Source organism: Hyperolius riggenbachi, chromosome 1 (assembly GCF_040937935.1).
Source record: "Hyperolius riggenbachi isolate aHypRig1 chromosome 1, aHypRig1.pri, whole genome shotgun sequence".
In the NCBI taxonomy this organism is placed as follows: Eukaryota; Metazoa; Chordata; class Amphibia; order Anura; family Hyperoliidae; genus Hyperolius; species Hyperolius riggenbachi.
In genome coordinates, this window is record NC_090646.1 from 325580328 (window position 1) to 325592827 (window position 12500).

At 40.2% G+C, this 12500-nt stretch overlaps 1 long non-coding RNA gene across 1 annotated transcript in view; it reads right to left on the reverse strand.

Annotated features, from left to right (window-relative positions):
* Window positions 1-664: 664 nt before the first annotated feature.
* LOC137549117 (uncharacterized) overlaps window positions 665-12500 on the reverse strand; it is a 65579-nt gene continuing 53743 nt past the window's right edge. The window contains exons 2-3 of the long non-coding RNA XR_011026781.1: window positions 2108-2164; window positions 665-820 (exon numbers count right to left, since the gene is read on the reverse strand). This is a non-coding gene — a long non-coding RNA (uncharacterized lncRNA). The remainder of the gene's footprint in view (window positions 821-2107; window positions 2165-12500) is intronic.

The window sequence follows — 12500 nt, forward strand, 5'->3', positions numbered from 1 at the left end:
GTGCCGCTACCCGCCGCGATACAGACCCCCGCATACCCCTTGCGCAGCCTGGCCAATCGCCGCCAGGCTGCACTATGGGGTGGATCGGGACTCCCTGTGACGTCACTCAGTTCATCGCCATGGCGATGGGGGAAGCCCTGAAGTAAATCCCGTTTAGAATGGGATTTCCGGATGGGCTTGATCGCTGGCGGCAATCATAGCTAGCGCTAGCTAGCTACTTGATGAAAAAAAAAATTAGGCTTAAAAAACCTCCCGTGGCTGCGCAGCCACAGAACAATTGACCGCCAGGCGGGTTAAAGCATCTGTATGGTATTTGGTGAATACTTTTTTTGGCCCTTATTCAATTCACTTTTTCTTCCAAGTTTTTCCCAGGAGATATTTTCACAGCTTCTCAAGAAAATGCCTTTTAAAGCTACCAGCATGCAAGAAAATACTTAAAATAGTTTTGACGATACTTTTCCACCTACGTTTGGTACTTTTGAAATTAAAGGTGTTGGAAAGTAATTTTAAACAGAAAATGAAAAATGAGCGAATGAGAAGAGGGAAAAAAAAAAAAAAAAAAAAAAAAAAAAACACACACCACAAACTTAGGAGAAAAGGTGAACTGAATAAAAAAGGTATAGGTCTTAAAATAATCCTTTATGAAGTCTTTAAAATTACCTTAGCTTGATTAAGACCATCATATCGCATACGCTGTCGGTTCTTGTTAATTTTGCTCATTAACATTTTCCCCGTTCGAAAGTCAAAAGTGCTGAGATCCATCGAGTTCCCAAGGTAACGTGCCAGTTGAGGCTTACTGCGAAATTTCTTTCCACTGGGACTAGAAAACAAGAGTGGATGAGAAACTGTATATTCTCCCTGGAACCTACAGTTAAGCTCAAGGCAAGCTACAACTCTAAGTCTAGGTTCACACTTTTTCCATTATCACACCATTTGCAGCAAATTAATTGCAATAGGTAAATAGGCAGGTCGACAGACATATGTTGCACTGATGAAATACATAGTCCTGCTAGACTTTTCTGGACACTGCATAGATATTGGGCAGGTCATAGATGGCTTGCCATCTCTGCCATGTCCATTACAACATAAAACAACAAACATAAAAATGATGGGTGGCACAGTGAATTGTGCACTGTTACGGTAATAGCTATGAATCTTCAGGCATCTCTGCAATTGTTGCTTGGTTATAACATATAAACACTAAGGAACCAAGTTTGGCATGCATGAAGAGTACGCCATGCAAAAAAAAAAAATATCTAACAACCAACCACTACTCCAAAGTCAAGTTTGAAGGAACATCCAAATGTTTGGCAGTGTAGAAAAATTAATTTACATTAAAATTGTACTCAGCGCTGCGTAATATGTTGGCGCTTTATAAATACAATAATAATAATAATAATAATAATAATAATAATAATAATAATAAATAATAATAATACTCTAGTAAATGTGTTTAAGTTATAGAAAACACACTGAATATTAACTGTGAAACATGCTGGAGGAAATAAAAGCAGTATAGTTGTGTGGAGCTGCTTTGCTGCCTTAGGCCCCAGAGACGTTGAACTTTGGCAAAGAGGAATTCAAAATGGCAAGAAATTCTAGAAAATTACATGGAATTTTTGAGTTGCAAAAGAAGCCAGGTCATGCAATATTTCTATGATCAAGAAAGGCATAGACAGAAAATCTATCCTCCATTTTCAGTATATTTCAGTATCCTGATCTAAATCCAAATAAAAATACTATAAAATCGAAATCAACCAAAATATTCAAGCACAGCTTGAAGAAATGTAGGCTAAATATAAACGTAATTATTTATAACACATTAGTTTCATTTAGCCCCTAACAAAACCCTATTGTCTCTGGTTCCATAGCGTTTAAGTGGGTACTTTATTTGGCACAATCTGACATATGGATAAAAATAAACAGTTTCTAAATATCGTAAAGGTGTAATAACTCAGGAGTTATAGCTTAAATCACATACTTTTTTTTATTCCATTAACATATTAAAACTGCAACTCTCACGCAGAAAAAAAAAACAAACAAAAAAAAACAATCCTCACTACATAGGCTATATATACACATTGCAAGTATTGTTACATTGACATACCTGCTGTTCTCTGGACCTGACCATGCTATGCACTGGGGCTGGGATAACTTCCTGTTCCTGGAAGTGATGAGTGGGAGAGATTAGGGTGGGGTGTACAGAAAAATAGGATATTCCCACCATTCCCACAGATTTGCCCTCTCCTTCCCTGTGTAAGGAATGGGTCATAGTAAGCCTAGACACACAGTGATATGCTGAATATTTTGCTTTCTGACATGAAGACTTCTAGGTAGGCCCGGAGTAATGAGAATTCTGTAAAGCTTAAGTACCAACTTGCACACTGTTTATATGGTTTTCAGCAAGAGGTTTACCTGTATTAGGACGTTAAACCTGCTGAAGACCTAAATGGAAAAGGTAATTTATAAACAGCATTAACTATCAAAAATTCAGTTGCATTGATATTGACATTTAATGATAGTGGAAACCCCCTAAAGCCCTAGTTAACTCTACATATCCATAACTGCATGTCATACCAGAAATGCAGCTATAAAAAGTGTGTTAAATTAGCAAAAAAGGTCTCCTTTTTACAATGCAAGAATACTAGCCATACTGATGTAAGGGATCAAAGATAGCAACATTCTAATTATTTCCTTGCTCTTACCTTGGCAGGCTAATCTTGCCTTTACAAACGTATTCCAAGTTATACAGTCTGTGGCTGACATTTCTGCAGCAGTGATCACAAACCTCCTCTCCTGACATGAACCACACCACTTTTTATTTTTTGTTTTTGTTTTATTAACCTACTTCAGCAGGCCTGCCCGTCCCATCCCCGGCTGCAGAGGTTTCAGGAAGCTGTTTTATTATATATAGTCAATACCAAGAAGTAAACAATACATTTTCATCAACAGAGGGGGATGGGTAATTAGGACAGTTTCTTCAAAGAGATGGTGTGTGTCAAGATAGCATCTACGACTTGTATAAATAAGGACTGTGGGAAGGGGAGGGGAACATGGCAGCTTCTATGCCAGGAAAAATTCCAGTGATAGAAATGGTGCTTAGTTCCCTTTAAAGGGAACAGAATCAGGGAAAGGTCAGAAGTGTATGAAGGAGGATTTTCTAGGAACCTGGACCCATATTCAATTAACTTTTTCTCCTGTGTTTTCTCCGAGGTGATATTTTTCAGACTTGTCAAAATGCATTTCAAAGTGAACCGAGCATCTTTTTTTTTTTTTATCACTCAGGACATTTCTATAGCACATGAAAAATGCATGTCGATAATCTGTTTCATTATTAAAATAAACTTTAATTTTACCTTGTATTTTACATTCAAAGTACTTTTAGTAGCCTGTTTCAGCAGGCCTGCTCGACCGTCCCCAACCGCAGAGACTTCAGGAACCTAATTGTTTTATTGAGCTAATTACCAAGAGGTAAACAATGCCTTTTCATCAGCATAGGGGGTGAGTAATTAGGTCTGTTTCTTTAAAGCCATTTTGTGTGTTAAGATAGCATCTCTGACTTCTGTAAATAAGGAATGTGAGAAGGGGAGGGGGGGGAACATGGCAGCTTCTATGCCAGGAGAGATTCCAGTGAAAGAGAATGTGCTCAGTTTCCTTTAAACCACTAATGAGCAACGAATAAAAAAACAATAAAAAAATAAAGGTACTCAAAATAATTTTGATAGTACTTTTCACCTATTGTTGCTACATTTTACATAGCAAAGTGCTGAAAAGATTTTCTAAATAAAGTTGAAAATCTATGAAAAAAACTCAGGTGAAAACGTTAATTGTATATGGCCCCTGGAGATTCACTGTAAGCTACACCCACAGTTCAAACTATCTAATACCATGTTTTCAAGTTAACAGTAAAGATAAAGGGGTGGAGGTGGGAAGGACAATCAAGAGCCCACAATATTGTATTGTAGATAAATAAATGGTGTAAGTGCAGATGTATACTCACAAGGGTGGGTTACCTCCAAGGCAACCACTGTATATGCAAGTGGGAAGATTCGCCTGTCCTAACGCAGGCTAAGAATTTGTTCTCCATAGTAGAACCCTAAACATATTTGTAAGATTACAGAGGCACCAAAACAGTATAAAATATTTTAAGCACGGTTTAAAAATGGGGTGGAAGTTATGGACGCCTCTCCCCACAAAAAAAAGACTCCACGATACAAAACGTTTATTTTTATACTGATTCATATCCAACAAGTCTTATGAGGTAAGGAGAGTCCACCACTAACCCCCCCCCCCCCCCCCCCCCCATCATTTCAACTGCTCTTAAAATGTTATGCCGTTTTGGTGCCTCTGCTTTCAATAAACCATTTGCCAATAATCACTGTACAAAATGCTTGCAGTTATTATATACTGTCCTATGCAGACTGTGGCTGTATTCTTCAACAAGCTTCTGCCAGGAACTTAAATAGCAATCAGCTGCAGAAATTCAGCTCTGCACTAGAGAAGCAATTGTTGCAATTTATGTGCATCATGTAATTGGGACATCATGTAACTGGGACAAATACGCCAATGTAATTGAGACAATTAATTGCACTAATCCCAATCGGTATACAAACTGCACCAAAAATTTGCATTCAATCAGGAAAAAAAATTGCAGTCCATTGATTGAATCTACTCTGCAAATTGATAACAAGACAGCAACCAACATCAGTGCTATTACCCCAAAAAAATCATGAAAATTTCTTAAACAAAAAAAGTTATAGCTGTGTAATGATAGAAACCATGTCACGGTTCAATTGTCATCTACCCTTTCCTGTTGGCTGTCCTAGATAAAGCCACCAATAAAACCCAAAACATTCTTCCTGGATCCAAGCTTCAAATCTGAATTTAAGTTTAAACAAATACATCAAGCAACAAGACATCTGCTGATGGTACATTTGCATGCGTTTCCACAATTAGCAACTCCAAAATGTCATTAACCTGTAAAAATCTAACGATCCAATCAATTCGCAATCAGATCGATTTAGTATAGAGTAGGGCAAGATAATGCAAAAAGTGTCTCTCCCTGAGCAGTTTCTAATCAGGGAGTAATACACAGTCTGAAAAATTAGTAGGCAATGACCAGTAGATACCGTAATCTTATTAAAGGTCAACTCCGCCTTTTATTTTTAATAATTAAAAGAGTTTATCAATACTACACTAGTCATTTTGTAAATCAATACAGCTATAAACAATAGATTACGTACCTGGTAATCTCTCCAGCATACACGGCAGGATAACTGGGATACTGAAGCTACTTTCTCTAGTAAAAAGTGACAGATTTTTATCAACATTACAAGACCGTAGACACAGACGGTAACCAAACCATCCTGGGGAGATGCTCGTTTCCCAAGCCTTCTCAAACTTGACATTAGATCTAATATCTGGGCTATTTGAAATGACCAAATCAAGCAGTGACCATAACATTTCACTTGCGACTTAACAGATGTGAGCAAGGGGACAACTAAAACTATGAATTTAAAAATCCAATCCAGGAGGTTCAGAGACTCATTAAGTCTGGTAGACTGGGATAGTAAATTACAGAGCTAAAGAAACTGAAAGTAAATGGGTAACTTTCAAACAGATTCCTAGTACCAAATATATACTATAAACCTACTGGTCAGAAAAATCCTAGGGGGGGGGGGGGCCCTCGAAAGGCAGTATGGATAACACCGCTTTGGACATGATTAAGTGTAAAAGGAGTGCCTTTAGGGCCCAAAAGGTAGGAGGGGACTGCATCTGCACTAAAGAAATATAAGGAACAAAAATTGTAAGGTAATCAGACTTGCAAAACTGGAAGCTGAAAACCAAGGGAAGGCGACTGAGAATACAGGATGCTTAAAAGATCAGTAAGGCCTCACAGTGCTGCGTTGCGGTGCAGTGTAGGTATAGCTCTCATACTACATGGAAGGGGGTAAAATTGGTCTGTGATCTTTCATTTTCCAAAGGCTATGGTCTGATGTGTGTATGCACCTTTAGACTTTGCAAAAGGCTTTTGGCACAATTACTTACAATAGCCTGGTGCAGAAGCTGAGGATACATGGACTAGGCGAATGTGTGTATGTGGATAGAAAACTGGTCAAAGGACAGAAGATAAAAAGGGATGGTAAATGGATCATACTCAAAATGGAAAAAACTGTTAGCAGTGGGGACCTACAAGAGTCAGTACTAGGTCCAATCCTTTTCAATTTATTAGTGATCTAGCAGTTGGAATACAGAGTGATGTAATATTTGCATAGAATACAATATTATGCTGAATTATAAGAATAGTGACATTTTACAACAGGAACTCAAAAGCATGGCTATATGGGCAGACTGATGGCAGATGAAAAAATGTTCTGTAAATAAATGTAAGGTCATGCACCTTGGACTAGCCAATGAGAGCACCATAAATGGCATACAGCTGGGAACATCTGACTTGGTGAAGATTTTGGGAATACTGATGGGTAACACATTAAATCAACCATATTCAATGCCAGGCAGCAGCTAAAGCAAATACAATTTTTAGGATGCATAAAAAGGGATATAAAAATCCTGAGGTGCTAGTATACTAATACCTTTAAATTAATCCCTTGTGAGGCCACATCTGGAGTACGGGATGCAGCTTTGGTCACCATGCTATAGGAAGGACAAGGACATGCCATGGGTACAAAGACAAGCAACTAAATCAGTGGGAAGGAAGGTCTCAATTACCCAAAAAGGCTGGACAAACTGTTTATTTTGCTTGGAAAAAAAGACAGCCTAGAGGTGACCTTATAACATGTATAAATACACCAGAGAGCAAAGTAAAAAGGGGAAAAAAATAAAAGGCAAAAATAGATGGGTTTTTTTTGTCCCTATGCTTGTACTGAGGATAAGGGACCATAATCTGTGTACGAAGAAGAAAAGGTTTTTGTGAGAAAACGCGGAAAAGCCGCCGCGGGTGCTCAGAGCAAGGTGGCTGATTCCGCGTCCAACACGGCAGGTTGCGCGCGTGGACCTGCATCTGCTAGCATGACTGAACGCGGAGAAGCCGCCACATGTCCTGAGAACAAGGCGGCGGATTCCGCGTCCGACGCTGCGGTTTGCACGCATAGGCCTACATCTTGCAGAACGCGAAGGAACCGCCGCATGCTCTGATAGCGGTGCGGCTGGTTCCGCGCTCAGCACAGCGGATGGTTTACAGCACAGGTCTGGTGTGGCTGGGGCTGATAGTCCACACAGGTTCAGAAGGACACGCGCGCACTGAGAGGCAGAGCTTTTATGACAGCCAGAAGGGAGTCAGCTGACCAAGCCGGTCAGCTGACAATTCCACCACTTCCTATTGGTCCAGCACTTGCTATATATACTGGGTGCTGGCCATTCTCTGGTTGTCTGCCGTTGCGATCACTACGTGGAAGCACTCAGACCTTTTTGTCAGATTCTGTGTTATTCTCTAGACCAGTTCCAGGGTGTTGATGATCACGGACCTCACACCCCAGATTAGGAATACTGTATATTATCTGTGTTATTCTTCAGACAAGTTCCAGGGTGTTGATGACTATGGAGCTCACACCCAAGACTAGGAATTAGCTTTACCATCCTGTTATATCTTTAGACTAGTTCCAGGGTGTTTATGATCAAGGAGCTCACACCTTTAGACTAGACAATTGTTGATTTGTTATGACCTTCTGCTTTTCCTAACCTCTCTTCTGATCTCTGATTTGGTACTTCGCTATATCTGATACTCCGTTGCCAAACCTTGCTTGCCTTAGGATTCCGTATCAGTCTCTTTCCTCTGAATCTGATCTGTCTGTCTGTTGCCGACCTGGCTTGTCCGACCTCGAGAACTATCTCCTCTGTTTAGAGATAGTTCACAGATCTGTCAGTGACACTCCACCATTGGTGTCACTCACACTCTGGTCCTTCCCACTCTCAGCCAGACTCCTCCCCTTGGGGAGCCTCAGGCCATTGGAAGGAGCCTGTTCTGCGGGCAGTATCTTACTGCCTTGCACCCTCTATACGGAGGTTCTCCTTAAAGTATTACTGTTGCACCAAACACTCATATTACTCAGGTGTCCAGAGGTTAGAGATATATCTGATTATCGGTGATTCTGCAGATCAATAATCGGGTATATATCTGTATTCTCGGTGATACTGCAGATCACCAGTAATCAGATCCTCTCTGTGTTACACCGATCGTTACAGTTTTGCTGTCTATTTAGGAAGGGGTTCTTTAAAGAGTCATTAAAATGTAGAATATTTTACAACAGGAAGTAGTTCTGGCAAATTCTATAACTGCATTCAAAGGAGGCTTGGATGCTTTCCTTGCATTGAAGGACATCCGCCGCTAGAATTACCAGGCAATTCCCAACAGAATTGATCCAGGAATGTTCTCCGCCGGTCACTTGGAATCGGGAAGGAATCTTTTACGGCATCTGAGCACCTGTGCGTTTTTAAGTTAAATAGATTAAATAGAACCTCCCCTTAATATAGGTTCATAAAATGTGGACTTTTGGGGGTGGACAGTATACACTTACTTACCCATGGGGGGGGGGGGGGGGGGGACTACTCCATATACCCTACCTATATAGGGGCCTCCACCTTGTCTGTACCTATTTTTTTTACTTATTAGTTTTGTTTTTTTTCCACTGCTTGGGCTTGAACAGATTTTTTTTTTTTCAACCAAACTATGTAACAGTGAAATGGCTCCTCAAGCAGGAAACAGCATCACTCTGACTCTTATTAGTCCTTATGAGTCCTCCAGTTTTATAGTAGGCAATCAATGGCAAATTAAACACAAAAATATACATATACAACTAGATACATTGTTAGTCCTTGATGAGAGTCTAATCTTTGTCCTGAAATACTGCTGAAAACAAGATCAGGTATGTTATCAACCGGTTTCCCAGAAGGCCTTGAGGACAACCACAAGAAATCCAAAACTTCGGAGTGCAATAACTATTTGTAGCAATTTTCTACGAGAAGCTTTGTTCTGGCCTGACAAAAAAATCAATTTTGCATTGCCTGATGAATATATGGAAACTGGATATCCTGGTAGCTTTGTAGATCTGTTTAGGAGTTGTTCTTGCTGATATGTAAAAGAAATAGGAACATCTAACCTATTGAGCTCACTAAGCTGTCTAAATCACACAAGGCCCACCTAGCATATTCGCACTGCTGCCCAGCCAGCAAGGTTTTAAATTGGTACTGCTACCATTATTGGTCTCTCCTAGAGATCCCAGCACACATTTCGTTTCAAGGGTGTTTATTGTGTAAGAAACAAGTTCACAGTAATAGCATACAGACATTATCCATATATCACACATTTGAGATCTAGAAATTGAAACACCAGCTTTGCAACTATTTGTGCTGGTCATAAAGGACAATTAAACAACAACCTTTGATGTATTGAAGTTACATCTGGTAAGGAAGGCACTGCCAGTACAATTCGGTCTTCAAAGCCTTCAAAATCTACCTTACATGCATACAAACCTCCGATAGGCCTGGGACCCACTACAAAGAGATATCGCTAGCAATTTGCTCCCAAAATCACTTGCAAAGTGCTACCACAATTTCCCCGCTCCTAAACAATACATTAGAATTGCTCCCAAAATGCTGCATGTCCTGAAATTGCGATTTACCTAAATCGCAATTACTGTAGTGGAATCTGTCCCACCCATTTACATTGGCAGAACATTTAGGGAAATAGCTAGTGATTCAAAGCAATCCCTAAACGCTGCAAAAAACACTAGTGGGTTCCAGCCCATATACAGCTTTGGAAAACTGCAAATCAATCTGCTGTACAAGTCTGCCTGAATTTGAGCAATGGATTGTTCCAACTATGGTGTACGCATGCAAACAATCGGTTTATGCAAAACTTTCTTCCTGCTTTGTATTAGCGTCTTAGGAAGTCTGCCTGAAACCCCTTTTGCTTTTAGAAGGCTCCACTCAGGTTCCACTCTGAAAGATGAAGTGGAGTGAGATTCAGATGGAATGCTGGACCCTGTAACCGTAAATCTGGACGATCTGGAAACATCCGATCTAGTTTTGCTACAGTCTAACAATGTGAACCAAGGTCTTTTTAGCCATAAAGGGGCAATAAAGATTACTCGAGCATGATCGTGCAGAATCTTGTTCAGTACTGGCATTATATGGCAGTATATGGCAGGAAACCCGTATAAAAAAAACAAAACAAAAAAACAGAACATACGAGATGCCCATTTCATTGAAATGGCATCCACTACCTAAGGCCTGTCCTGTGAGTAAAGAAAGCAGAACCTGTGACACTTTGCATAGTTTTTTTCTGGCAGTTAGATCCTCCTCCGGAAAACCCCATTTTCTGGTTATCTGCTGAAAGATTTTCAGATTAAGGGACCATTTATTTTAGTCCAAAACTGACCTGCTGAGATAAATCGGCCAGGTAATTTGATGTTCCCTTCAGAAGAAACAACTATAGAGAACAGAGATTGGCTTCAGACCAGAATATAAAATTCTACCAGTCTAACTATAAAAGATGACTTTTCGTTCCCCATGCCAGTTTATATAAGACACCACACTGCTGTTGTCTGTTCATACAGTCACCTGACAATTTCTTAACTGAATTCTGAAGTGTTGCAAAGCTCTCCAGACTGCTTCCAGCTCCCTGCTGCTTGAAGACTACTTTCTCAACCTGTTGGACCAAGGACCTTGAGCTGGAAGATCTAAATGCACTCCCCATTCCCAACAGCTGGCTTCTGTTGTAAGGATATTTTTGCATGGATAAATCCAGAGACTACCTTCGGAGAGACATGCATGATCCTGCCAACACATGAGAGAAACCTTCATGTTGTGTGGAATGGTCGCTCGTTTGTCTAGATACCCGATATCTCTGTTATAAGATGTTCCACATCTGTAAGTGTCTTGAATGAAACTAGCTCCACCGAATTGCTGGAAGTTATGTTAGAATTCCCAGAATAGCCATGGCCTTTCTCAGCTATATCATACCTGCATTCTAAAAAGAAGACAGCATTAAGAATAGAAGTAACCTCTCTGTCAAGTAACAAGATTCTTTCATCAGAGGTGGAAATGCAGAAGCACAAATATCCCAAACTTCGAAAAGTTGTACAGAAGACTTTGCCCAGTTAAAAAGCCACCCTAAAAACTGAAGTACAAACACTATTCCACCTAGCTTCGAACTGAGTCTACCGAGGGCCTTCAGATCAGCGGGTCGTCCAAGTACCCCAAATACACAAACAGAAAACGAGTCTAAGGACTGCGAAAAACCTCAGCCATTGCATTAGTTCATGACCAGGGAGCTGACTAAAGTCCAAAAGATAATGCATTAAAGTGGACCCAAATTAAAAATACAAGATTTCAGAAATAAAATCTATTTTCTAAAATTATAATAATAGCAGCCTTTTTTTCAGCTGCATGATGACAAATATACAATATTTTACATTTATTGGAAAAAAACCCTCCCTTCCTTTCAAATTGCTGGGAAAAATCCGGCAAACTGGTGGAGTAGGTGGTGTCCGGCAATGGAGGAATTGCTAATGGCTGCCCCCAGTATAACCCTAGTTATGAAAAGAGAAGGGTGAAAAGCATGCACTGAAATGCTCATAGGTTTGAAGGAGTGTTTATCTATGTGTCAGAGTGGTGCAACTAAATATTTTTAATAAAAAAAAATAAAAAAAAAAATGTTTGGTTTGGGTCCGCTTTAAATAGAAAATGTCTTACCCTCTCCTTTCACTAGGATGGCAAATCTAGGGAACTGCTGCAAACTCTGGGGTATTGTGATATGCATGTTTCAGATCCAGGTAGGCCAGGAAACATATTCAGGGAGGCCAGGAAAAAGTCTTTCTGCAAAAGATACATTACTGACTGAATACTGTCCATTTCAAACCTCCTGTAGCTTACCGCTTTGGTCAAGCCCCTTAAGGTCAAGATGAAAACAGTCACTGACCTGGTTAAAAATGCATATTCAGAAAAACATGTGAAATCGCCACAATTTCACATTAAAATTTTCATACACTTGAATGCATATTCGCATGAGATTTTGTTTGCGCGGTTCCAGCAAATAATTTGCAACGCACTAGTGGAAACTTAGCCTGAAAGATGTGGTTCTAGCCGTAAACTTAACATTCGCTGCATCTGTTAGATTATTAGCTGCATTAAAAGATCAGTAAAATCATTAAGGGTTCCTTCCTTGGGAACATCTGAAGCAATCTTGTTCTGAGTGTAAGGGCCTATTACCACTACGCGCTAGGGTTGCCACGGTATACCAGTATGATGGTAAGCCTTGGTTTGATGGTAATCATACCATGCACAGTGACATTTTACTGGTTGTAGGGGGGGGGGGGGGCAGGACGACGTAGCTGCGGAGATAAATCACTTGCTGGCAGGGCCTGCACGCGTGAATTACTTACTTCTTCCTCCCTGTTCTTGCATTCCATTTCCCTGAAACAGCTGTTACAAGGAGACAGAACGCAAGAACAGGAAGAAAGAAAGAAGCCAGGACCTACGGG